This window comes from Pseudopipra pipra, chromosome 1 (assembly GCF_036250125.1).
Source record: "Pseudopipra pipra isolate bDixPip1 chromosome 1, bDixPip1.hap1, whole genome shotgun sequence".
Lineage (NCBI taxonomy): Eukaryota > Metazoa > Chordata > Aves > Passeriformes > Pipridae > Pseudopipra > Pseudopipra pipra.
The window spans coordinates 84,879,737-84,904,608 of record NC_087549.1 but is presented as its reverse complement, the minus strand read 5'-3'; the positions used below and the strand labels follow the sequence as shown (position 1 = coordinate 84,904,608).

Here is a 24,872-nt window from a genome sequence, read left to right as displayed (position 1 = left end):
ATATGCTTATGTGCTTAAACCCTATTATGTGGATCTGCTCTGTCGTGATCATGGCCAGAGCATTTAAGTGTAAAACAAAGACACATCTCTGTGGTTGTCCTTTAAAAGCATGTTTTCTTCAGAGAATTTTTTTTTTACCTCAAGTTAAATGAACCTTTTTGTCTCACAGAGAGTCTAAGGAGAAAAAGATACCGAAGTAAGAAATTTGAGAAGCACTAGGAGGCTCTAGAGCAGCAGGACTGCCAGTAGAGATTGTTTACTGCATTGATGGCAAAACCCTGGGTATATCTACACAAAATGGCACAGTGCAGTGTACGAGGGGTATGTTGCTCCATGTTTAAAACTTCAGCATTAGAAAAAAATTAGTTACTTTATGTGTAAAGTCTTACAGAGTCTAGAAAGCTTGAAAACAAGAAAGAAAGTCTCAGCTTACATACTTCTCCCACTATATTTACACGTGTGTATGCACAAAATTTTACAGGGCTACAGCCCTATAACAACAGCCATCAGTCTATGACACCCATTAATTGGGAACATGACAAACCACATCTGCCATGGCATCACTGGAACCATATGTATTTCTGTACATCAAATGATAAGAACAAGACCCTACTGAAAGGAGAAATTCAAAGAATATTCAATGGAAAATGTGGAGGAACATGGGGCCAGAGCAGGGGATGACAGCTATCTTGAATGATTTTGTCATCTTTTTCATTAGTAATTCCTCCAGGATTTAGTAGAGGGAGGAAAACTTCCCAGTTCTCCTTGGTTGCTCAGTCCACTAAAATAAAAAAAAAATAAATCAAATAAAGCAGGAGGTGAAAGTGGGAGACTCGGCCCAGAGAGTGCAAAGGAGATGAAAAAAAGAAAGGCTGTGATTACTTAGGAAGTTGATGGGAAACAGACTTGACTAGGATTGAACCCTGTCAATAAGGTCTTGTTCTTCTCACCCAGGCCATTGCTCAAAGTTTCCAGTCACCCTGGAACATTTTGAACCATCAGTGGCACTTGCTTCCTCTGCGCTTCCTTTCCAGGTCTATCAAGTGATAGGGCAGGGCTTTACAATGAGTGGGAAACAGGCAGCAAGTGTGAAAGCTACTGCTTTCTGGCTCTAGCACAGCACAGCTGATTTACTGTCTGGTAATCACACGCAGTGCAGATTCATGCTGTCCTGCACTGAGATACCATATCACACGTGGCCCCCAGGTTTCATGTTTCCCTTTCTTTTCTTTTCAGAACAGGAGCCTGTCAATGCAAATGGTAATCAGAACAATGATCAAAGTGTCAAAGAGTTTGCAGCTGGTAAGGACAGTACAGTTTCCATCTTTTTCTAATGACGTCAGAGAGTACATAATATTAAGTAAGCTCTGTTAAGTGATTTAAACCTTAATCCATAGGAGACTGCATTACACATATAAATTCTATGATCAAAGCTATTAATTTCCATTTATACTACAAACAGAGCTTTCAAAATTCAGGAATGACTGAGCCAGAAAAGGGATATTAAAGGAACTAGGTGTTTAGCAACAAATCTCAGATTTTGTTATGGTTAGCACATTTTGCTTTATTTGAGCCACATAATGACAAACATTCATTCCGGGTTTGTATCTGAGTAGGAACAGACCAGCATGAAGTGCATGACTTGGTATGACCCGTGAAGTTGGAGACTGGGAGGCAGGGTCTTCACAAGAAATGCTTGTAATGATCTTGATCCTATTTTGTTAAGTGTTTTACCCCAAGACTCTTTAGGACTGAAAAAACCCTAACAGGACCAGCTTAGGTAGCACATGCAACCAGTAATTAGTACACCCAGATCCCAGTCAGATCAGTGAGGTAGCTATGGATGGTTACTCTACTCCCCACGTCAAACACAAAACCTAAAAAAACAGGATCTGTACAGACCAGAGTGCTTACTTAATGTGTCCCTCCACTGGGCAGTATGCTATTCTGCTTCAGACGTGTCACATTTGAGAGCTTAGTTTTGCTAATGTAAAGCACCCAGCTAATACTATTCCATTTATAACAAATCAACAAAATCTCAGATGACAAAAGCAGGTTTTGTCTGTGGATAAAACATCAGTCTTAAAAGAAAATTGCCTACAAATTGCCTTTAAGTAGGATTGCAATGAGACTTGGCTCCGTGCAGATATGTTCCAGCTTGAACGATCAAAACAGATCAACAAGATTGATTAAATAAACCACCTCAGTTAAAACAGTTCCTCATCAGCACACTCTAACATCTCAGACTTAAAGATTCACTATGCTGTCTTTAGTCAAACAGTAGTTTGAAAGCTCATGCAAAGAATGATACTTCAGCGGGCTTCCAAGACACAGCAGCAGGTTTCCAACTGCAGCTGCCTTACAACATGTCTGTAAAATTCCCAGACAAAAGAAAACAGTCACATAAACTAGCGTGAGACAATTTCAGGATGCAATATTTTATGTTTAATACAGTAGTTAAAGTCAAGAACTAAAATAAGCTTTGAAACCATCAAAGAAAACCTCTTCCTATGGGGTGAAGAAATTGAGACATAAACAAGTTAGACAGTGCTTTGCCACAATCATCTGGAATAAAAACAGTATCAAGTTTGACTTGATCCATGAGCAAAGAATAGGACAATTTATACAGAAAACTGAAAACAAGTGGAACTAAATAGCCTGTATAACAATCAAATATCCTTTATTTTGCACTGTTTTACACAGGGAAACTCCACTTGCAATGAACTCATTTTGAATTTATATTGACACATTCAGAGAAGGCTGTAAAAGCAACTTGAAATGCAAGACATCTTCATCCTCTTCCTTTGATATGGGCAGTTCCAACACTGTTCCACACAGCTCCTGGATTCAAGAACTAGATAACATCCTACCTATGATCTGCTAATAAAGAGGAGTGGAAGAAAGTACTAGATGTATGAAAAAGCAAGGGAAAAGAGACCAAGAGGAGGAGGAATAGGGTTCTTTTATTGCTATTCCTAGAACTCCAGGAGAAGTGTATGGAGTGCCTTTTCAGTAGGAGGGAAAAAGAATTAAAGACCTAACAAATTATGCAAGTTTATTATGACTATATTCCTGAAGAGAAAGGGCTCTGAATTGCAGGGGAATAATATAAACAACTGAAAACAAACATCTCCACAGAATACCAAGTTTTCCGAATTCATTACACCTTTGGAAAAAAGGTGTAACAATTTTCCACATACCACAGAAAAGGCCAAGGGTGCTTCTATTTATAAAATTCAAAACTGATTGAGGCTAGTGCCATGCTTTTAGGAATTACTGGAAAGGTGAGTTTATGGAAGTTCAAACTACAGATGGTGTCAATTATCAAGGTCATTCTTAGTTCTAAATTCCTTTTGAACTACAAACTATAGCTGTGCTCTGCTGAAGTTAAATTTTGATAGGGTCAATCTGTTTGGGGGACAGTAGGTGGAGAAGAGGCAAACTTTCAGCCATGGGACACAGGTTTTATGTCTTAAAGGCATTTTTCTGCAGTAATATCACCAACAATGCAACGTCACCATTTGCATTTAGCCTTGTTTGAATTAATAATCTATACTTCCATTAAAATATGCGGAACCAGTGCCACTAGTGCTTTGCACAATAAATCATTGCTTCATCAAATTTTCAACTTTTGCATAGCTATAAGCCAATGCTTTTTCAGAGACTTACAAAACTGAAGCATGGTGACAGATCCTTTGGAGCAGGGAATACACACCATTCTAAAGCAACATCTAAACGATTTTAATGTCAATCCATAACAAAAATTCATTTATTTGTAGCACTCCAGAAAAGTCTCCTTTAAGAAAAAAAATCCAAGAGAGTAATACAGTGTTATTTTTGTTGAAAAATGCATACTTCTAATAATTTTCAGTGATTTACAGAGGAAATCAGTAATTTTTTGCAGCTACTATAAACAGAACAGTGCTGCACTTTGTCTCAAGTCTTCAAGGTGATACTTGAGGTAAAGCATTAAAGCATTCATAAAAAATCCCCATACTGAAAACAGGAAAAATTATGAACTCTGAAGTATTTAACTGATTTATTAAAGCTGCCACCCTCCAAATGCAGTAGTTATTTTGCTATTTTGATTTGTATTCTGGTCAAGTAAAAATAGAAATATAACTGTCCTTTTGTTCCTGCTGTCAAAAAAAAACTCAAAAGGCAATAAATGACAAAAAAACCTAATCTTTGTTTTAAAAGATTGTTCACTTAATTGAAGTTTTTTAAAAATTCATTAACTTCAGTACAAAATAAAATTGAAGAGGAGGAAAAGCTCTCATTTGCAACAACAACAAAAGCATTCTAATTACATTACTATGTTCTTTTTCAATTAAGAGTTGTTTAAAAGCAAAAGCAAGTTGCTTTGGAAAAGTGAATCACCATATTATTTCCTAGTCTAAGCCCCATCTGACCTCACACACTATTCCACTGCTACACTATTAAGTTATATTAAGAACTGCAACTGTAGTTACAGACAACAACACATTTTTCTTCCTTCATCCCTCCAGTTGTCTTTATCCAAAACAACATTATTCACATCATCAATATTTATCGCTATTCTACTGTGAACCTCAGCACGGACACCTCGTCTAAAGAACAAACCTCTGCACTACTCTAAAGCCAACATAAACAGAATAAACTTCTGTAATTCAAGTTTGCTCCTTACCATTAGGACAGGCAGCCAGTTCTAAATTTTGGCTTAACTTAAGCCAACAACAGTAAGGTATGTCAGCTCGATGTTGCTGATTTATTTTTCAAGTGTTGATACTTAAATATATTAAAATCTTTAGTCTAAACCACATACGATTTTCTACAATAATCAAACAGCTCATATCTATCACACAAACCTCCCCCCAATATCTCCCCCCAATATCAGGTTGGGAAAAACAAGTTGCACCAACAAACTGAATGTATAAGGTTTTTTCTTGATTGCAGGGAACTGTGGCACTTAGTGTGTTACTTCCAAACACACCACAAATTTCCCAGTAATGACAGTCAGGTGCTCGATAGATTTTTAGAAAAAAACCTAAAGATCATGTCCCTAAACTCTCAGGCTGTGTGTTCTAACATTAAAATACTCAAAATAACTACCACTTCTCAGATATGTCCAAAGAACTACTATTATGAAGAAGAATAGAATCAGTAGAGAGCCTTTTGAAGATTTTAAAGAACAAGTTTTTTCTCAATGCATGTTATGAGCCACAATACCCTACTTTTTTCTTCAAATATGAATGACTGCAGTATACTAACATAAACCAAAACAGTTACAAACTCTGAATTTGAGCAAAACCTAGCTATATTTTTCTGCCTCACTAGTGAAACCACAGGGATTGGAAGAACGTGTCTATAAACATGGAAATGCAAATCATATGGACAACACTCCACATGAAAATTAAAACCTCTACTTATAATGTTTGTAATGGGAAATACATAAGAGTTTTAAAACCCACAAGCTGATTGTTTTACCCATCCCTATTTCCTCCTGCTTTCAGAAAGGTACTGGTATCAGATGATCTTTCACCTTTCCAAAATAGCAAGAGCAGCTCCAGTCAGCAGCAGCTATGAGCATTTTGGATGTGTCCACCCTCTAGTACCCAGATTAACCCAACAGCCCCATTAGGTGACTAACACTGACTCAGGGGAAAACCCCTCAATATGCAACAAATGCAAACTAACCTCAAACACTACCCAATGGAAACCCAAATATGCAAAACCTAGTTGCACAAAGGAAAGAAACCAGGAAACCCAGGACTAAACTGCAGGTCACACCCCCAAAAAAATAATTTTGACCTCAAAATTTCAAAGTTTAGAGTTGTCACAGTAAAAAAACCATAAAGCCCAGAAATTTTGGGTTTGGAAGGCATTCTGTGTCTTTCATGTTTAAGGCAAATGAGTAATTCCGTGAAGTGACATCAGGAGGAAAATATGAAATCTTAGCATGCCATCTTTACCTTCAACATCCTACAGAGGAAAATCAAAACAAAAGCAGTAACATGGCTATTACTGTAACTTGAGGAGGCCACCTGAATTTATGACCACAGCTCAATACACATCCTACCAGAAATAATGGACCCATCTCATTCTTAGACAGAGCTACGTCTTTTCTTTTCTTATTTTTTTTTCTTTTCTTCTTTCTGCAGCAGCCTAATACAGTTGCAGAGGTTAAAGCTGTTTTAACCATTGTAGCACCAGCCTCTCACATTGATGGCTCAAGCAGGCTTTCTACCACTTCTGCTCATCGCCTGAGTTTGTTACTTTAAGCTTAGCCCAAGATATTGTTTCCTAATAGGGTGCAAGATCAGTTATTGGAGACAAAACAAAATAAACATCACACTTGCTATCTTGTTTGCATGAGACCAAAACCTAGCAAAGGAGAGGTAAATGAGTGTAGACAAGGAAAAAATTTTTTAATTCATTCTTTTGTACTCAGCTTTACATACAGACATAACAATTCTGTCTGAAATGTGGTATATTTACAGATAAATACAAAACCAGAAAGCAAGCATGTTCCAATTGGAGTAATGAAGCAGTGCACAGTAATTCAACTTTTAAGAAAATAAAAGTTTGCATAGTTAGAAATTTGAAAATCCAGTTAGGAATGCATGATTGATATGTTATAACTTGAACAGCTCTCAGTGTTGCAATATTTGCTTGAATAGAAGAAAAGCGCTGATCCTGCAGTGATATAGTCTGCAAATCATGGGAGCAAACACTGTTTCTGGACACTTGAAGTTCTAGTAAAAGAGAGCTTGTCTTACAAAGGGTCACAACTCTCTTCGGTATTGCCTCTCCCAGTCAGCATCATCAGAGCCCAGCTTTTACTGTTCTGGCATCTACCGAAGCATAAGCAAATTTGTTCAGGAATGCTGCTTGTTTATGCAATTTCCATCTTTTCATTTCGAGGTTCTCAAACTTCTCAATTTTCAGTAACAGAAGTCTTTAAAAGGTGGCCTCCAACACTTTCCAAAGTTATGAATTCAGAGTGGCCAAGAGATCAGCAAGCCTAAGTGTGGTCATCACCATCCTGGAGCTCCAGGCAGTTCAGATTTCTCTTTACACCAGAAAGGGATAAAATAGGAAGCAAAAGAACCCAAAAACCTATCACAGCAATGAACTTCCTAATACTTCTGCAATGGAATAGAAAGGGAAATGCCCAACTGAAATTCCAAAACAAACAAACAAATAAACAAGGAAAACCCCCCAGAAAAGACAAAGCTAAATTCTTGCAAGAAAATATAAGTATTTGGACCAAAGTGCTACAGTTTTATTTACTCTTTACATAACTATTTGTAATATCTTTTCTTCAGGAAAAACTGAAGAAACAGTAACAGGAGAAATGTAGCAGGAGAGTTCTTAAGAGTTGTTCCCTAGTGTTTACACACATGCTCTCCCTCCCCATAAAAGACATATGTTATGTATCTATGTATCACCTAAATCTACACTTTAATTCATTAAAAAAAAACCAAAACAAAACAAAAAAAAAAACCCACTACAAAAATACCAAATTATAAGAATCTTAATATGACAAGTTCTTCCTATGCCTTCCAAAACACTGTCCTAACAAAAAAATAATTCAGAGAAACAATTGGTGAAGTCAAAGACACACGGTCTTCAAATATTTGAATACAATACTTTAAACCATTTTTCCCCAAAGATAACACTCGCCAGAATTCCATGTTTTGCAATATTTTTTTATTATGCCTAGAAGTAGCTTCATACTTGTTGGATATTTTTAAGCAAGAGTAAATACGCTTCAAAGGTTTTGTTGGTTTTTGGTTTTGTTGTTTTGTTTTCTCATTTTTTTTTCAGCCTAGGATTCACTTTTTTAAAATACATAATGTATGCTACTATAGTATAATTGTAAATAAATACATTCACTCTATGGTAAAATATTATTGAATGAACAAAAGTATTAATTCAGACAGTGCCTACTTTCCTCTGTAAGTAAAGACAACTGTTAGTGAAGATGCTTAACTATATAACAAAGGTACTCATGTTCAAAACATTGAAGTATAGATTGACTGAAATCGGACATTAGACTTGATACCTCTGTTCCACATGGCTGCTCTTGCTAATCAAGGGCTCTGATGCCACATGGACTGAGCTTCCTGGTGGCGAGAAGCCAAGCAGGATAAGGATTATCTGGGTGATAGCAAAAGGATGCAGTGTTTTTTCAGAGAAGGTTGCAGAAGGTCATCCCTATATTTACAGATACCATACAATGCTTTGTGTACCCAACTTCACAGGTTTCCCTTGTCAGCTTCAAAAGGGGAAAAAAACCACCCAGTTTCAATTGCCAAGGTTCTTGCCTATGGGGAACTAGAAAAAGGAAAGCGAGCAATCATGTTTGCTTATCCTATCTGTCAGGAGCAGGATCTGGAATAGCCAACTACTATAAAACCACCAGCAAAATACCAATTCCTTCAGTTCATACAGTATTAAAGATCACCTACAGTTTGAGTTAGCAATAACCCCTTGTATTATCTTGAAGTGCAGAAATCAAGAGAATTCTTTCATCCAGATAGCTTTCATGAACAGCTTCCCAATTAAGATTAGGACAGACCAAGATCAAGGGGAAGCAACTGTGTAGTTTAACTATTTCCACGTTAGTTTTATTCCAATTAATTAAAACAAAAGAACTATTTAAAACTTTCCCAAAGAAGCCCTCGAGAAGTATAAAAACACATTACTCTAAAGACCTTGCTACAAATAAATTTCTTTCATTTGCTCTTCAAGAAAACCTGAACCTAGTTGAATTTAACTAACTTTACAAGCTGTGGAGAGATGGAGTACATAGAACACATTTTAATCATTTTTTGTTGTATTCACAGTGATTTCCTCTAGTCTCAAGGTTTCTTTGCAGTTTGTTTGAATCACTTGGAGCCCTCAGAACTACAGGAAATACTACGGAAACCTCCCAGTCTCACTAAGGTTGCAAACTGTTCTGTTACATTTATTCCTACCAAAAGCCAAATGCCACAGGATCACAATATCACTTCTTTAAAATTCATAAATTCTTTAATTGCCAAGGGACATAAGGGTACACTTTAACTGAACAAACAGCAGTTTTTGCAAAAAGGCCAATGTGAAGAACATAGTATCTACTTTTTTATTACAAAATCACTAGCACTGGAAAATGGCAACTTCCTATCCTTTTTTAAGAAACACTGAAAGTTTCAATAGCAGGCACAGTAAGAGAACTCTTGGTTTGCTAAACATCCAATGTAAACATGACCAAGCACAAGAGGGCCTCATTTTCAGAAACATGGGGACTCAAAGCAGCCCTTTTTTTGAACAATACACTAGAAGAATATTATCAGATATATAAGCAGTTCCTAAAACGAAGTACACAGGTCCTCCTTTTAATGCTGTTAAGAATTGCAGATTAACACCACCATATAGCCATTTAGAATAATCTTCATGTTTCATATTTGCAGGTTCACCTGACAACTGGCTTTTGCCTGGGCTTAGCCAACATCTCCATCGAATAAGGACAACAGATAGAAGGCAAGAAATTGCACCTTATAACACATGAATCTTTTTAAATGCTCATGCATCAAATCACTACAATATGCTCAAAGTTGACAGAAAAAGCAAGCTTCCATGCTGAACTACATCACACATGGAAAACTAATTTGAGCAGCCCTTAATGAGTTCATCACCACATCAAGTAAACTACTCTGCATCAAACCATCTCTCTTGTTCCTCTGCCTCACTCCAAGAGAAAGGGCATCATCCATTTCCCTCCCATTCCTCCCTTTAAAGGGTTATCTGTTATTCAGAAAGCTTGAAGACGCATCATAACAGGACTTTTATTTAATAAGTCACCTGATTTATGATCTATGCCCTGACCAAACTATACTAGAGGGTACCCTTTAGAGCATACTTACTCTTCAGGGGCTGATTGCATTTACTTAGGGCATCAGGAAATACACTGAACAAGGTCTGAGGAGGCCCTACGCAAGATTTGGGCGGGGGCTGCCGAAAACTGAAGGACGAATGCGGGGGGGGGGGAAGGAATGCCTCCCCAAGACACATGGAAGACGAGAAGCTGCAGCAGCTGGAACAGAGAGAAGCCAAACCAAACAGGCTTTTTCTGGATAAGGACTTTTGGTGAAAAGTATTCGGGGTATAAAAAACCGAACAAGACCCAGAAATCCTGCAACCTGGAAAGAGTGAACATCTTACTCTGTGGGAGGAACCTTCACAAACCAGGGAGAAAGGACTCAAAGCTGACTCCCTGGACCTCGTGATGAAGACCTGGTAAAGCAAATGTTCCTTTGCAGTCCAGGAGGAGACCTCAGCAGAAGCTGAGGAGCTGGTGGAGGTGCAAAAAACCCTTTCCCTGATACCCCAATGAGAGAGAGACTTTAACTATCATCCTGGAGGGTTTTTCTTCTGAACTGATGTCAGAGGACCCCCAAGGGTGGTAGAGATTGTATTAATACTGTGTATTTATTTGCTTTTTAGTTTCTATAGTATTTATTGTGTTAGTAATAAATTTTGATAAAACTCCCCCATGCTGAGTTGTGCCTGTCTGAAACCTTCTCTCTCGTACATTGAGGCAACTTGTGGGGGAGCTTGGAAACTGGATATTTTTGGGGTCAAACCCCCACAAGATGACATCATACCAGCAGGTATTTTTGAGAAAGTTCTTCGATTTATTACAAGTCACAAAGAAGAGTACAACATATTGCTTTGGGATAATGGTAAAACTCAACCTTCATGATCTGAGGCATCACAGCTACACCCTTTCCCTCCCTCCCTTCTCAGAGACCAGTTGTGCTGCCTGACACACAGCACTACGTTTCATTCATTCAGAGTTGTGACTAATGCTGTAGTCATCTGTGCCATGTGTTGTGTACAGAGAGACCATCCATACGCACAGGCAGATCTCCAGCCACCCACACACTGCTCCCATGGCAGAATTCCAAAGAAAAACTGTGGCTTCATGTTTGCACCTCTTGTTTGTCAATATTACTTTGTTTCTCTAAGAACTTGGCAAACAGACAGGCTAGATGGATTCTAGCTAGTGCAAAGCTGCTTCTTTCAGCAAAATGCCTACATGTTGCAATTCAAACATTCTGCGTGTACTGGATGCTCTGTGAGGGAAACAAACCTTTCTAGATAGTTTTAAAAGTTTCCTTGATTCTAACGATTGCGACAGTTCTAGTTACATATGGAGAACTTTCCTTTTATTCCCCAGATATTTCTATTTTAGTCATGATAGTGGTTTACATGAAGGGATGTTCAAACTTCAAAGAAAATATTTCCAAGTATTCTCATGCACCTGTAGGACAACCCCAATCCTAGCAAACTACTTCAGCCATCAGGTAACTAAAGTTTGCCTCAGCAGGTAAACTGCAGGGGTCCCAGGGAGGTAGCAAACAACTCTAGTGGAGGGATGCTTATCCTGCTGAAGTGTAAGAAAAATTTCTGCAAAATGACTGGAATGGGACAAGCAAAGGTTGAGCTTGTTACTCTGACATGCAGAAAAGGTAAAATTGTCACTTGTAGTGAAACTTGATGCACATATCTATTCGGAGAGTGAAAGCTATGCTTTCCCACAACTATTGTCACATTTTAATTTTATTCTACTTTCCTTAAAACAAAAGTATTTCCCCAGAAATGTTGGTGTCAGATACCTATTCACCCTTCTTAATGCATTTCATGCTGTAAGGATGCCAAGCTATATTTTTCTCTATGCACTCATGTTAATATACATACGATACCTTCTACTTGAATCTAGTCAAGTAAAGAGCATTTCATATAATCTTGTACAAAAAGTCCTCTTATTGGTTCATTTACACAAAAGCAGTAGCTAAGCTCACCACTAGCTCCTGAACAACATCAGGAATCATTTGAGCACACACATTTCATGCATGAGGTCAAATGCATTTCTGATCTATGACAATTCAGTTTACCTTCAAGAACACATGGAAATAAGCGGGTATATTCCTCACTTGATCACTCATACCCTCAACAGCTTAATTGTTCTATGTTTCATTGATGCAGAATCATGACAATTGCATTGCATCGTGCTTCTTCCTTCCCCCTTTCATGGAAGCTAGCAATTTGCAAACACTCACTTCATTTATATTTAACTTTTCACATTAAATTGGGAGAAATTCACCAGGCTGAAGCTCCATGATCCTAATGACACTTTGTAGAAGGTGGTCAAGAAGCCGCACAGGAACTGGCTGTCCCAGATGTCCACAGGAAAAACAAACAGAACACCAATATCTTATGTATTCTATTTTAAATCTTCTTCATCTCCAACTATCTATGCTTTCTAAAGTCTTAGAAGTTAATAATAAGGTGAAGATCATCTGTATAAGATAGTTCTTCACTTTGCTTATGTTTATTTATAGCTTGAGGAAAATCCTAACAAAAATGCCTCCTACAATGCAAATGGCTGGACTAGTAGTGCAAGACACTAAAAGAAATCATCTTTTTTTCCCTTTTTAATGCATAACAAGACTGAATAAAACAAATTACTCTTGCTGATGCCATGCAGTGAAAGCAAAAATTGCAAAGTAGTTTCCACAATTTTTGGGTCATTCTCCTGAAAAGGACTAAAACTCTGAGAATGCTGTTGTAACAAGGGGTACAGTTTTAGTTGCACTGTCCTTCCTAGTTTAAAACATGAAAAGAACAGTTCTGTGGGGCCTTCACTTTTGCCTCTGGCATGATTTGTGTTTGATCTCAACCAATTAACTTAAACTTAGCTTGAAGGCTTTTTTTGCCAAAGCGTAAGATGAATGATTATGCATAACATTGCTTATAAAACACTATAGCAACATATCCAAACAGTCCTGAAAACAGGTATCAGGAATGAAAACTGATTAAAACATGGATACAAGCACAAGTCCGAGCAGAAATTCTCAGACAAACTTACCCTGTTGTTAAAAGGAAAAGGGGAAAGGTTTTTTAATTGCGGAAATATTACTAAGTGGCACATTCAAGTATGTTTTGACAGACTAGGCATGAACAAGTTGATGTTAAAATTGCTAGAAACAGTGTGGCGGCTGCACCAACACATTTTGAATTGAACAGATTTGCTGAAATCCAGAGGAGAAGCTTGACTGAAAAATGAAGCTATTAAAGTAATACAAGCCTTACTGGCCTCTATCAGATCCACTGACTGTGGCTCATTCAGTTAACTGATCCTTGACAGTGTTTTGTGGGACCATTTTCAATTAATTCATAATTTTAATGATTATTTTTATTGACATTAATAACATTTTAGAGAGAGAGAGAGGGAAACAAAGACAGACCTCTGGGGTAACAGTACTATAGCAACTGAAAGGCTCAGAAAGAAATCTTCAGCTTCCCTGTCAATGATCATTGAGTACATTGTGGAACAGCTGGCAAGACATTCTATTGCATCTCATCACTTCTTTCTCAGGCCTTCTCCCTTATAAAGTTATTTCCTCTTGATATCACCAGACACACAATAACTGGGCTGAAAAATAAAGCTTGCTGTCTAGAGCAATCCACTTCTTTTCTCCATCTGGAGTTCAAGCCAATGTAGGAATATTGCAACATTTCTGGAGGATTTTTATCATTATTTCTTAAGAAAGAAGCTTATTTTTAACTCTGGTATGAGCAAATTGCCAATACCCAGGAATTGGGAATACTTTATTAAAATAAGCCAGCTAGAATTTATATAGCTGCATTGCTATATATGCCATTATGTGCTATGTTTCTTCTGCCAGTAAAAATAAAGTTGTTAAGGACCTTGCTTATCACATAGAAAAATTCTGCAAGTTATGGCTAAAAAGGGAGAGGGAATACAGAGAACTATAACTATGCTAGATACTGAAGAGGAATGCCTTATTCTTAGAATTGTTCTAATTCTCAAAGCTTCAGTGTCATATTTTGTGTGCAGAGAAAGAGCTGTGAAATATTTTATAGGGAAACATTGGGGGAGAAAGTGTTATAGTATGAACTATTCAGCTTCATTTTACTTTCTGTACATTGCACAATTTCATAAAATGGTTTAGGTTGGAAGGGACCTCGAAGATCACCTAGTTCCAACCTCCTTGCTGTGGGCAGGGACAACTTCCACTAGACCAGGTTGCTCAAAGTCCCATCCAGTCTGGCCTTGAACACTTCCAGGGATGGAGCATCCTCTCATCTGAGCAACCTATATGGTTGGTACAAATTGGTGGGGTCTCTGAAGAGGGAGACTTCACGCTCATGAAAAGCACAACCCGAAAAGTGACAAAATGGGAGGAAAAAAGAAAGGGGACCTATACTTTGATTTTAAAAAGCATACAAAAAGGCTTTTATCTCCAAACCCCAGGAACTAGTTAAGAACCATACAGTGTATCACAAATACAATCCTTCAGACTGAAGTAATTTTTCAATGCTCACCAGCAGTGTTAGCTAACATGAGGGCACTACTTTGTATTTCTTCAGAAAAACTTTGTTCCGGATAATTAAAACATTTCCCCCTCCTCTAGCTGAGGGAATACAGTCCTTCAGATTAGAGGGAGTCTTAAGACCAAAGACTTAGTCACAGGAGGTTAATACTTCAAGCAAAAGAAATTACTTTCAGATAAAGTAATCAAGTCTTTCCTTTGTATTTCGAACAATAATGTAATGCTAGCATAACACTGAATCCTTCAGTACCAAGGCAAGTCAAACTATTCATACAAATATAAGGTTCCACCTCTGAAATAACCTAGAAGTAAAAATATCAACAGCAGGAGTGCACAGCCTTGGTTATCACAGACACCACCAAGATTCAGGGATGGAAACACAGAGCATCACACAATTTAACAGATCTGTAGCAGAGGCTGCAAGTACCTTCATGCAAGGCTATCATCAAGACACCTGAAGTCATTAGTCTATTTTAAAACTTGAATAGACTTGACAAAACTTATCTGACGTACCATGGAGACTAAGACACACTTCAGAACCAATGTCAGATCACAGACGCCCTAGAACATTTCCCAGATAATCCACTGCATTAAAAAACACGTGTTCTCATTTTAAAGATGCACATGAAGGCCACATTGTTCCATTCTGAAAGTAGAGAAACTTTCTTCAAGATTCCAATTTAACCAGTGACTTTCATACTGTTCTACAGTTAGTTCCCATCTTTATACTCAGGATTAATAGAATAATTCACCAACGTGATGATTCATCTGCAAGTAGTCAACCAGCAATCGCTTCCTTCATCTCATCTGAAGAGCATTTGAGTTCTGGTTTGTTTGTTTCCATTTTTGTGTTTGTTATTTTAATTTTAAGCTTCTTTCCTTCACCAGTGGTAGATCCCAGGCTGGAAAAGAAACAGCAATTCTTCACTAATGTGTCTCCAGAGGAGAAAGTGTTTGGCTACAACTTGATGTGACACTTTTGGTTTTGGCACAATATAGCAATCTTTCAGTCACTGTATGAAATTACAGAAAAACAATGTGCAAGTCAAAGTTCAGCTGTAAATTAACACTCACTTTAATAAAAAAATCACTTTAAAATAATGACATCAGCTAAGCCACTCTCTTGTAGACTTCTTCTCACACCTGCAAATATAAAATACACAACAGATGTTGGAGAAACCAGACTCTTCCTCCACTTCAACTGAAATACTGAGATTCTGCTGCAAGCTGATTACATTCATATCTTTTTGAAATGTGTGGTTCTGCTGGCATACATATACATATAAAAAAATCCAACTTGCACAACAAAACAGGTCTGAAAACCTCAATATGGTTCTGCTCCAATTACAGCATGGGACAGGAAAACTAGAGGAGCAAAGGAGCTCTAACCTGGTGCAAAACCTTTTCACTAATTTGGGAATGAATTAAGTAAATAAAAGTATTGGATTGGCTCCAAAGAGAGCAGAACCTCCACAGTTCCTAGCTGACACCAATTAAAAGTTGGGCCATGGCTTGCATTAGAAATCAGTGAGAAGGAGCCCACAGCTCCTTCTGGATGTCTCTGGTAAACAACTCCTTAGCATTTAAAAGGAAGCCTATTGTTTCCACAATTCCTACAGAAGACTGACTGACATTCCCACTTAAATGAACTCAGACAGACAGCAGAGACAGGTCTTTCACAGCAAAAATGATCTGGGATTTTGTTGTGTGAGGTTTGTTTGCCTTTTTTAACTAAGAAAGCCCTACGCAATACCATTGGCTTTTCAATTAAAATACCACCTCAGGGACAATCTATCCTTAAAAAGAATTTCTAGCCATCCCTTTTTAATCTAAAGGTAGCAGAAGTATCTGAAAACTGCTAGTTTTCCCTGGAAGGAGGTCACAACAATGAAGCAGGGAATTTCTGCATTTCCAGATTTCACTTTCAACCCTGTTCCCCAAACTACAAGCTTCAGTACACATCTCTCTTCACTTTTGGAGTGGTTTAATCAGGTTCTGTACTGCCCCGGTGAGTCCATCCTAGGCATCTAGGATCTATTCACAAAACCGGCAGCCATGTCAATCACACAAAGCTTTCATGCTTTGGGAAGCCAAAAAGCAGCATCAGTATAAAAAGAGGTCTCTGTCCCCAGACTTCAGATGGCATCATTGGAGCCTTCTGCATTTAGGGATTTCACTTCCAAGGAAAAGTAAAACTTATAATGGCATTTAATCTCACTGTAAATGAGATTAAAGGTTAACACAGTGAAGCTGCCAATCATACCACCTTTTGGCAAGGGATGCCAGATCTTTTTTTTTCTAAGCATTTGATTTAGATTACTGATTACGATCACCTAAGTATAATATCCTCGTACAGTTCCTGTAAGAAAATTTACAGTTCTTTCAACTATATCTATCAACTGCACTATCATCTTTAGAATAAAGTCTACATCCAGAGTAATTAGTGTATATATAGCATAGGCATCTGTATTTTCAAGTAAATCTTTTTTTTTGTTTTGCTCCAAACAACAGGTCATCTACTATTCTTACAATGCACTTGAACCCTGTAAATCTACATAACTAAAGCACAAGAAAGTACATAGACCTGATATCAGGTTGCACTGCAGAATTTAAAGGCACAGACAAATGGAAAGACATGGAGACAGCAGAAAAACACAGTTCAAGCAAAGCCTAATGGAATAATTCCAGCAAACATGCCAACAAACTAATCCTCTTTAGTGTTTGACATCTTATAACTAGGAAGCAAAGGATTCTTATAGGAAAGGTCTATGAAAACAACCGTTTTACTGCAAGCAAATAAAGTACTGATTTTATCAGGCACATATTCTGAAAAGGTTTATCCACTAGTCAAGAGTTGCTTCCTTTACGCAGTGTTTGAAAAAATAATGGTTGAATCACTCGCTCTATGGCTTAGCCACAGGCCAGCGCAATATGCGTCATACTCTGATGCAGCAGTAACTACTGCGGTATTAAACAAGTCCTTCTGAAGGGAAGAACCTGCCCTTGGCAATCATAAACAGTAGTCTATTGAACAAGAGTTAGTAAAGAACTGAAGAACAATATTGAGCTCTCACAGTAGTTCTCTTCAGAATGAAAGTTTGAGAATTCAATGAACACTATGAAAATTGCTAATCTGGAAATTATTAAAATAAGCAAGTAAAAATACTGACAGAGAAATACCCAAAATTTGATCAACAAACTTGATGTTGGTTCTACCTGAAGTTTAGCCACTTCTTTCCCTTCTCAAAATAGATTTTTCTAATACTCTTTCGAATGCTGGTGTAAGGCAAGTCAAAACATACTGTCAAGATTCTTCTTCCAAGCAAGTTGCTGGAAGGTGCTTATTTTCCTTGGTGAAAGAAATTCAGACAGCTTGTCTTAGTTACTACTTTGCTTTTATGAATTACTTTGCAGAAGTAAAGGCTCTTTTTGATATCAAAAACCTGTGCCAGATTTGGTCCTGGCATAGGACTTCAGCTAATAGATTCATATCCCAGACAAACTTGATGGCATGTCATTACTTGGCCCTTATATACGTTATTCAGAACACACATTTTATGACACAGTCTTTTAGCACGTTGCAAATAAACATCAGATTCAGAGACTATCTTCTAAAAGCATCTTCAAGTGTATTGACAATAAATATTGCTCAAAGCAGTCATTGTCCCATACAATATAGTCTAACTTTTCTGCTTATTATCTACAATAATATTGGGTGAAATAATTTTACGTTTGATAGCCTCCAAGGTGAAAAAGAACCTACCCTCTCCCCTAAGGAAGGGGAAAGATTCAAAGAAGAGTGACAGGGACTCAATGCTGAGAAGCAAATGTTACTGTACAATTTGGAGTTTGGGTGTTCAAATTAAACTTGTTAATCGGTCCCAAAATTGATACTGAAATAGCAACTGAGAATGCATGAACGCAGAGAGAATATGAAAAAGAAGCCAAGAGGATAGAGGAAAAAAAATGTATATATTTTTTCGCTATATACCACACATTAAGTTCAATTTCCTTCTGCCATCTCCTCTGTGAGGCCAAACATGGAAACAATACGAGTTCTGTGACCCTCCCCTGTGCTTAAAGGTTGCAAAAAGGGGAACACAGCACCAACTCTGATTCTTAGTAAATTATGGTGAACACAAGAAGCAGAAGGTAAAAATAAAAAAAAGCTAGCCACGTTTGGGAGGAGGCTAAAAAAGTCTTAAAATCCCAGGTTTAGTTCCTTCAAAGGCAGATAGAGATAGCTGAGAATAAGCCAAGAAAACCATACATTAAATTTCAGCTTCCATACTGGATTAGGTGGGAAGAATGTAGCTACGTATAAATGTAGAGCCACTGTGGCAGAAATAAATGCTAGAAGGAAATGCTTTTTTCAATAAAGGGGTGCTCAAAAAATTCCCTTGAGAATGGCCTGAGAATGAAAGGCACTTGCTAATTGTTTGAAGAGTGAATAGCCTGAAGTAGTCCAACAACTGTAGCTGCTACCTTAAAAATACAACATGTTTTTATTCTCCAATATGAACTTCTGGGTCTTTGCAAGTGAGGGGGTTGCCACTTTTTCTTTTGTTTTTGACACTGCAGGGCTTGCTGTAAGTTATTTAAGAAGTTGAATATCAGGCTGTTGCATTAATTTAGCCAATACAAACAGCCAAGTTGTGCTATACCACCACAAAGGAGGCTGATTCCTCACTATTCTACTCAGGACTCCCTAGAACACCAAGGTTCACATACTGGAGGTTCTCACATCATCAAACTTTTTTCCCCCAGATTGTTCTTCCCTTCAGACAAAGCTTGGTATGTCCTAAAACCTAATGTTGAGAAAAGCTAATTAGCTTATTAATCAGCATAATTGTTAAATATTATCAATTAATAGTACCTTTTAACTCAGGAAAGAGTATCATTTTATGCCTGCTGCCATGCAAAAGGTTCTACAAAACTGTTAGAGGGTTTTTTCCCTTTAAACTTCCTTCACAGTAGCTTCAAAACTTTATAATCAGAGCAAAACTTTCAGCAGTTATAATTTAATGAAGGCACAATAAATATTAAAACATTTACTAGCTGAAGTGAGCCGGGGTATGCTGCAAAGAAGGTAGAATGAGAACCATTTCCTTCCAATGAGTCTACTATTGAATCATTTGAGAACATAAGCCTGCAAATCACTTCCACATTGCTAATCCTAATTATTCTAATTATTCTCTGAATAGTATAAAGCATATCTCCCCACTGGAATTGGAATAAAAGGAGAGGAGAAAAAAGCCACAATTCACAGTAGCCATTCTTTAAATACCAGAAGTGGAAGCCAGCACTGACATAACTCTTAATCTGCTAAACTACTAGTTTATCTTGATGAAATATAGTTAAACTATCAGAATGCTTTGAAGGTGTATGCTAAGAATATTAAAAAAAATACTCAGCAGCAGTTTCCAGAAAATAGCTTCCAGGAGACTAAATGCAGACTGTAGACACAGCTTTAGATGGAAGTTTAAACATACCTATGCTTCGCAAGGCAAAAAAAAAAATACATTTAATAAGGAAACTTAAGTCTTACTACAAGAATATATGTACCAATTTAAGTTTTTAATCTCTACATAAAAGAACATGTTTGACAAAGAAAGGGATTGTTTCTGAAACTACTCATCCCACGTCTTGATAAAAGATTAACATAAATATTATTAGTTAAGTTTTCACCAAGAGGGAGATGCTAAGGAGAAGGAAAAACAGACATCTAATAAAGTAAAATAATATTACTATACAATTATATAACAGTCTTCACAGAACAGTAATGACCGAACTACTATTCTCAAACACATCAGCAGATTAATAGCTTCTTTTAAAAGCATTTATAGTCAATATGAAAGCTGAAACACTTCACTTTCGAGTGACCGGAGTTGCAGTTACAATGCAACACCAAGAATGTACTCATATGCTCCAAAACAGAAACAACCAGTTCTTCAGTGACTCATAGTCAGTAGTATTAGACTTTGTAGATCAGTACAGACTTTAAAAAGTGAGACAGCAAATCCTCAGAAACATTGCCAGGTAAAAGGACTTCATGAAATTGTCTATATTATTCTCAACCTTAATTACTGGTTTACAGTAGTTACTTTATATAAGAACACTACTAGCCCTGCTATGTGACAGCATTTAATTACACTTTCCATCTCATCTTATCAGGGAGCAGTTTTCAATGTGGAATACTGCAAGATGATGAAGATTGGGAATGAGTCAGTCCAGGAGGAAGGTAGTAGAGAACTACAGCTCAAATCCGTCAGAGAAGAGGGAGCCGAAGTGGTGGTGTTTGGGTTTGTGACAGCAAGCAACTATTTTGCTTTTTCTTACTGAATGAGGTGGGGTGGGAAGGAATCAGACACAACTGTCAACTCAAATCAGAAAACATGAAAAACTTAACCCCCCCAGTAACAGGTCTACTCAAGGTATTATTAAAGAAGTTGCTGATTCTCATCCAGCACCAATGAGCAAAGACATCTGTTATAGTAAGCACAGACACCCTAAAGTTTGAATAGGTACTTGAGAGGGATGGAAGCAGGTAAGTTTATCCCACGCTGTTGATTCTTTTCTGCAAGCCATAATGCAAGTGAAGTTTCTTCTGAGGAAGAGTTACAACACATAACACACAGCCCAAGAGTTGGCCCTTCAGAACTGCATGGGCTAAGTAAGTCAAAAGGCATCCAGAGGATCCTGACCCACTGTGCAAAATTGAAAGAATGAAGGGAGAAAAAACCAAGAGGCAGAGGTTGGCCAATTGGTTAAAAGTCAGTGAAAGATGGGTCACAATTGCAAAGAAATTTGGGAGAAGGCTATCCTTAGAAATCCTGAATGTTAGTGAAAGCCACCTTGAATTTATGTTTCTAAATTAGAGAACTCTAAAGCAGCTGAAACCATTTTGTTGTATGAAAAGAATGGAAGAAGCCACATAGGTCAGAGATTCAAGTTGTCTCAAATGGCAGGTCATTGCATCATGAACACCAACTCTGGAAGGGCACACAAAAACAGCTACCTTGCACTGTCTTTCCGTTCCTTCTTCTCATGTTCTTAACACAAGTATATTTCCCCAAATTATTCCTTTGATGGTAAGACTCGAAGTATCCACACAACTCTTAGGCCTCACTCACAGCTTCAGACAACTGCAAGGTTTATCAGTAGCATCAGCAAACCTCACCCAATGCTACACCATTCTCTAGTGCTGCAGTAGGAAAGAAAACCTTTCCCCCTAGCTTTACTTAAAGCAAAGTAGAAGACTACTTTCCAGTTTCTACAGGAATAAAGTCATTACAGAATTTCTCTCATTGTTATGAATGTCCTCCTTTCTTTCCACAAGCATAAGGGTTCTTGTGACCATTTTACAGGCATTCAAACCTGTAATTCCTATCCTTCCCTAGCCAGTATGTGTTACATGAATACAGGAGATTTAAAATTATATCTAGATACCAATAACAGATCCCAGAACTATCCCTATATATATATATCCGTATGATAATTCCTTGTAGAGGAACTCAGTTAAAAAGGGCAAAATCAACACCCATTTGATACTGCTTCATGTCTCAACCACACAAAAGACATCCTAACAAAGTCCACACTGACAAAAAAAAAAACCCACACCAAAACTGTAAAATGCCAATCCCCTAATATCAATAGGATTTTTGGTTTTTTATTCCAAGTCAATCAAGTAGGATTACAGGTTTTAAGGTAAACTGTCAGAGTTATATAATTTCTCATATTTTACTGTTTACCCTCTCTTCCAAGAATGAAACAGCACAAACACAAAGAATCTCCAAGACACACGGTATTTGTAAATGGAGTGTCACATTCAAGGTGTGTCAGGGCCCCAGCTAACATTTCAAAGCCTGACTCAAGCCTTAATGAAATTGGTGACCACAGAGTATGCAGAAAAATGAATAAAAGTTATTTTATTTTAAACAGTTCATTAAAAACAGACAAACAAACAAATAAAAAAAAATCCCAAACCAAATCAAAAAGAACCCCAACAAACACAAACCCAAGATAAAAACAACCAACCTACCCTTGTCAAACCCGAAATTTGGTTACTTCTAGTTCATGGCACAGCAATCTGTACTTGCCATATGTTTTAATCTTTTGGGTACCTTACAACAAAGGAACAGTTAAGCAAAACACTTTTGTTTGTAAGGTTAACACATCTATAGCATCATTATTTTGAAAAAGCAAAGTATGTTTAATTTTTCTTCAGAGACCAGATAGAACCACCTGATCCTGCAGGCACAAACACTTTCCTGTATTTTAAACACAGACAAGTAGAAGAGCACCAGTTCAGAGTACTATCTGCTTAGCTAGAAAAAGATGATATAACACAAAATAACTCTCTACTGTATCAGATCATACATCATAAATATTTATTGAGTGATAAATACTTCTCAGGGAACATGGAAACAAGCTAATTTGTAGAGAGACCTTGTACTCCAGCAAGATGATTACAGACATCAATTATTTGACTATAGACACATCATAGTGGTGATACAAGTTTATATTGTACAAAACAGAAGCAAAACATGTGAGTCAGCTAGATTTTCCTACCAGGGCACAACTGTTAACCTGCTTATCTGAAATGAGAAACACTTTTACTATTAAATAAACAGTGAATGTTTCCTTGTAGGAGGGGAAGGGGAATCCCCATTCCCTCCCTCACTCCAGGTTTTCCTACAGCATCATTTCAAGTCTCATAATGTTCATACTGGCTCTTTCAATGCCAGTTTTTCCTTTCTCGTTTTGCCAAATGCCTTGTTCTCCTTTAGCAGACAGAGTAGAGGCTGGAAAAAATATTCCTTCCTACATACTTGCAAAAGAACATACCACACTTACATGAGATTTGAACCTATCAAAACTTTTTAGGAGCTACCAAAAGAGTCAGATCTAACACAGAATAAACTAAAACCCAAAATAGGACAATTTCAGCTTTAGAGGAAAGTAGATTCCAACCGTTCCTGCGACTTTTCTTGGTCTTCAAGAAAACAAAAGGAAAAAGTGATTTCACCAGAGGCAGGTTTCCATAATAAGGCAGAAAGGTATGATTAAGCAGTTGCCTGTGCATGGGATGCATTTTTTTTATTTTCTCTTGCAAAATAGAGAAAGAAAAAGGCAATTATAACACAGAAAGCAAGTACAAGGCTCTGTGGATAAGAAAAAAACTAGTAATTTTATGTTTGCCAGATAACTTCAAGCATTTCCTTTCTCATTCCAGGAGTTGGCATACAAACTAGGCACACCCTATAAAACCTACCACCATCCTGGCCCTCATACATTCCAGTTTTTACTTCATTAAGCAAAAAAATTAAATAGTGTATGTGTGTGTATATATATATATATACACATATGCCCATACATTTACACATATATATATCTTATCACAAAAAAAAGACCAATAGCACTACTAAAAATAGATGTATGCCTTGCTTTAATGTGAGAATAAAAGCACGTTTTCACTTGCAATCAAAGCGCAATGAAGGCACCAAAGGAGATCGACATTGTGCTCTCATTGATGCAGGGCATTTCTCCATAAAGGGTACAAAAATCTCAAGTCATCATTTGTTTATTGGCATGTTACTTTCTGTCAAGGGACAGTATATAATACCACCATAACAATATTGCCTTTTACCTGGAGATACCAGTGGCCTTCAGGGGTATATTCTGGCACATTTACAAGTCAGGAATTTTTAAACTATTTGTTGTTTGAAGTTGTAGGTTTTGATTCTGTGACTTTTTCTTACAAAAAAAAAAAAAAATCGGTTCACTGAAAGCAAATAAGTCTCCTTATTGGTATCAAAGCCCCAAAGCTGTTCTGAATCCAAAATCTCTAAGCAATGACTAAGGAGTATTTAATTCCTTGATTTGTAGTGTTTAAAAGTGATACATTAACATCATTAATGTTCTCATCCAGTGCTGTAATGAATTTCAGGTAGCTTGACTAGCAGGTGTTTGTTCAAGGGTTTTAAATAGAGGTAATAGTGGCTACTAATCAAGACGAAAAAAAAGACATGGAGGGGAGTGAGTAGAAGAGAAGGATGACTTTTTCGCTTATGTTACACTGAGTAAAGCCATATTAGAGTCTGCTGTTAGGTATTGTAATAGGAAGGAACAGCTATTTGTGGCTTTGTTGGATGTATAACCATTAGCATTGCCAAACAATTTTCAGCTAAAGGGACTTCATTTTGGAGGGGCGGGGAAGGAAATGCTTTCTCCCATATCAGACTCAAATATAAAACTATTTAGCATTCATATGTTTCAGCTGAAGCTCCTTGCCCAGTTTGTAAACTTACAATGAGCCACCTTCTCTTTACCCCTTTTAGAGTCTGTATTTTGCCCTTGTCTGGGCAAATAACACAAGACCCACTCATCTGTGGGACAAACATAGTTACATGGGGGTAAGAAGACTTGACTTTCCTTGCCTGCATCCTGAGTGAGCATCTAAAATAGCTTTAATTCTCCCACCAC

General features: G+C 37.4%; 1 protein-coding gene across 2 annotated transcripts in view; it reads right to left on the bottom strand.

The window, feature by feature from the left end:
• GMDS (GDP-mannose 4,6-dehydratase) overlaps positions 1-24,872 on the bottom strand; it is a 419,946-nt gene that overhangs the window by 357,165 nt on the left and 37,909 nt on the right. The gene's annotated exons all lie outside the window — the stretch shown is intronic.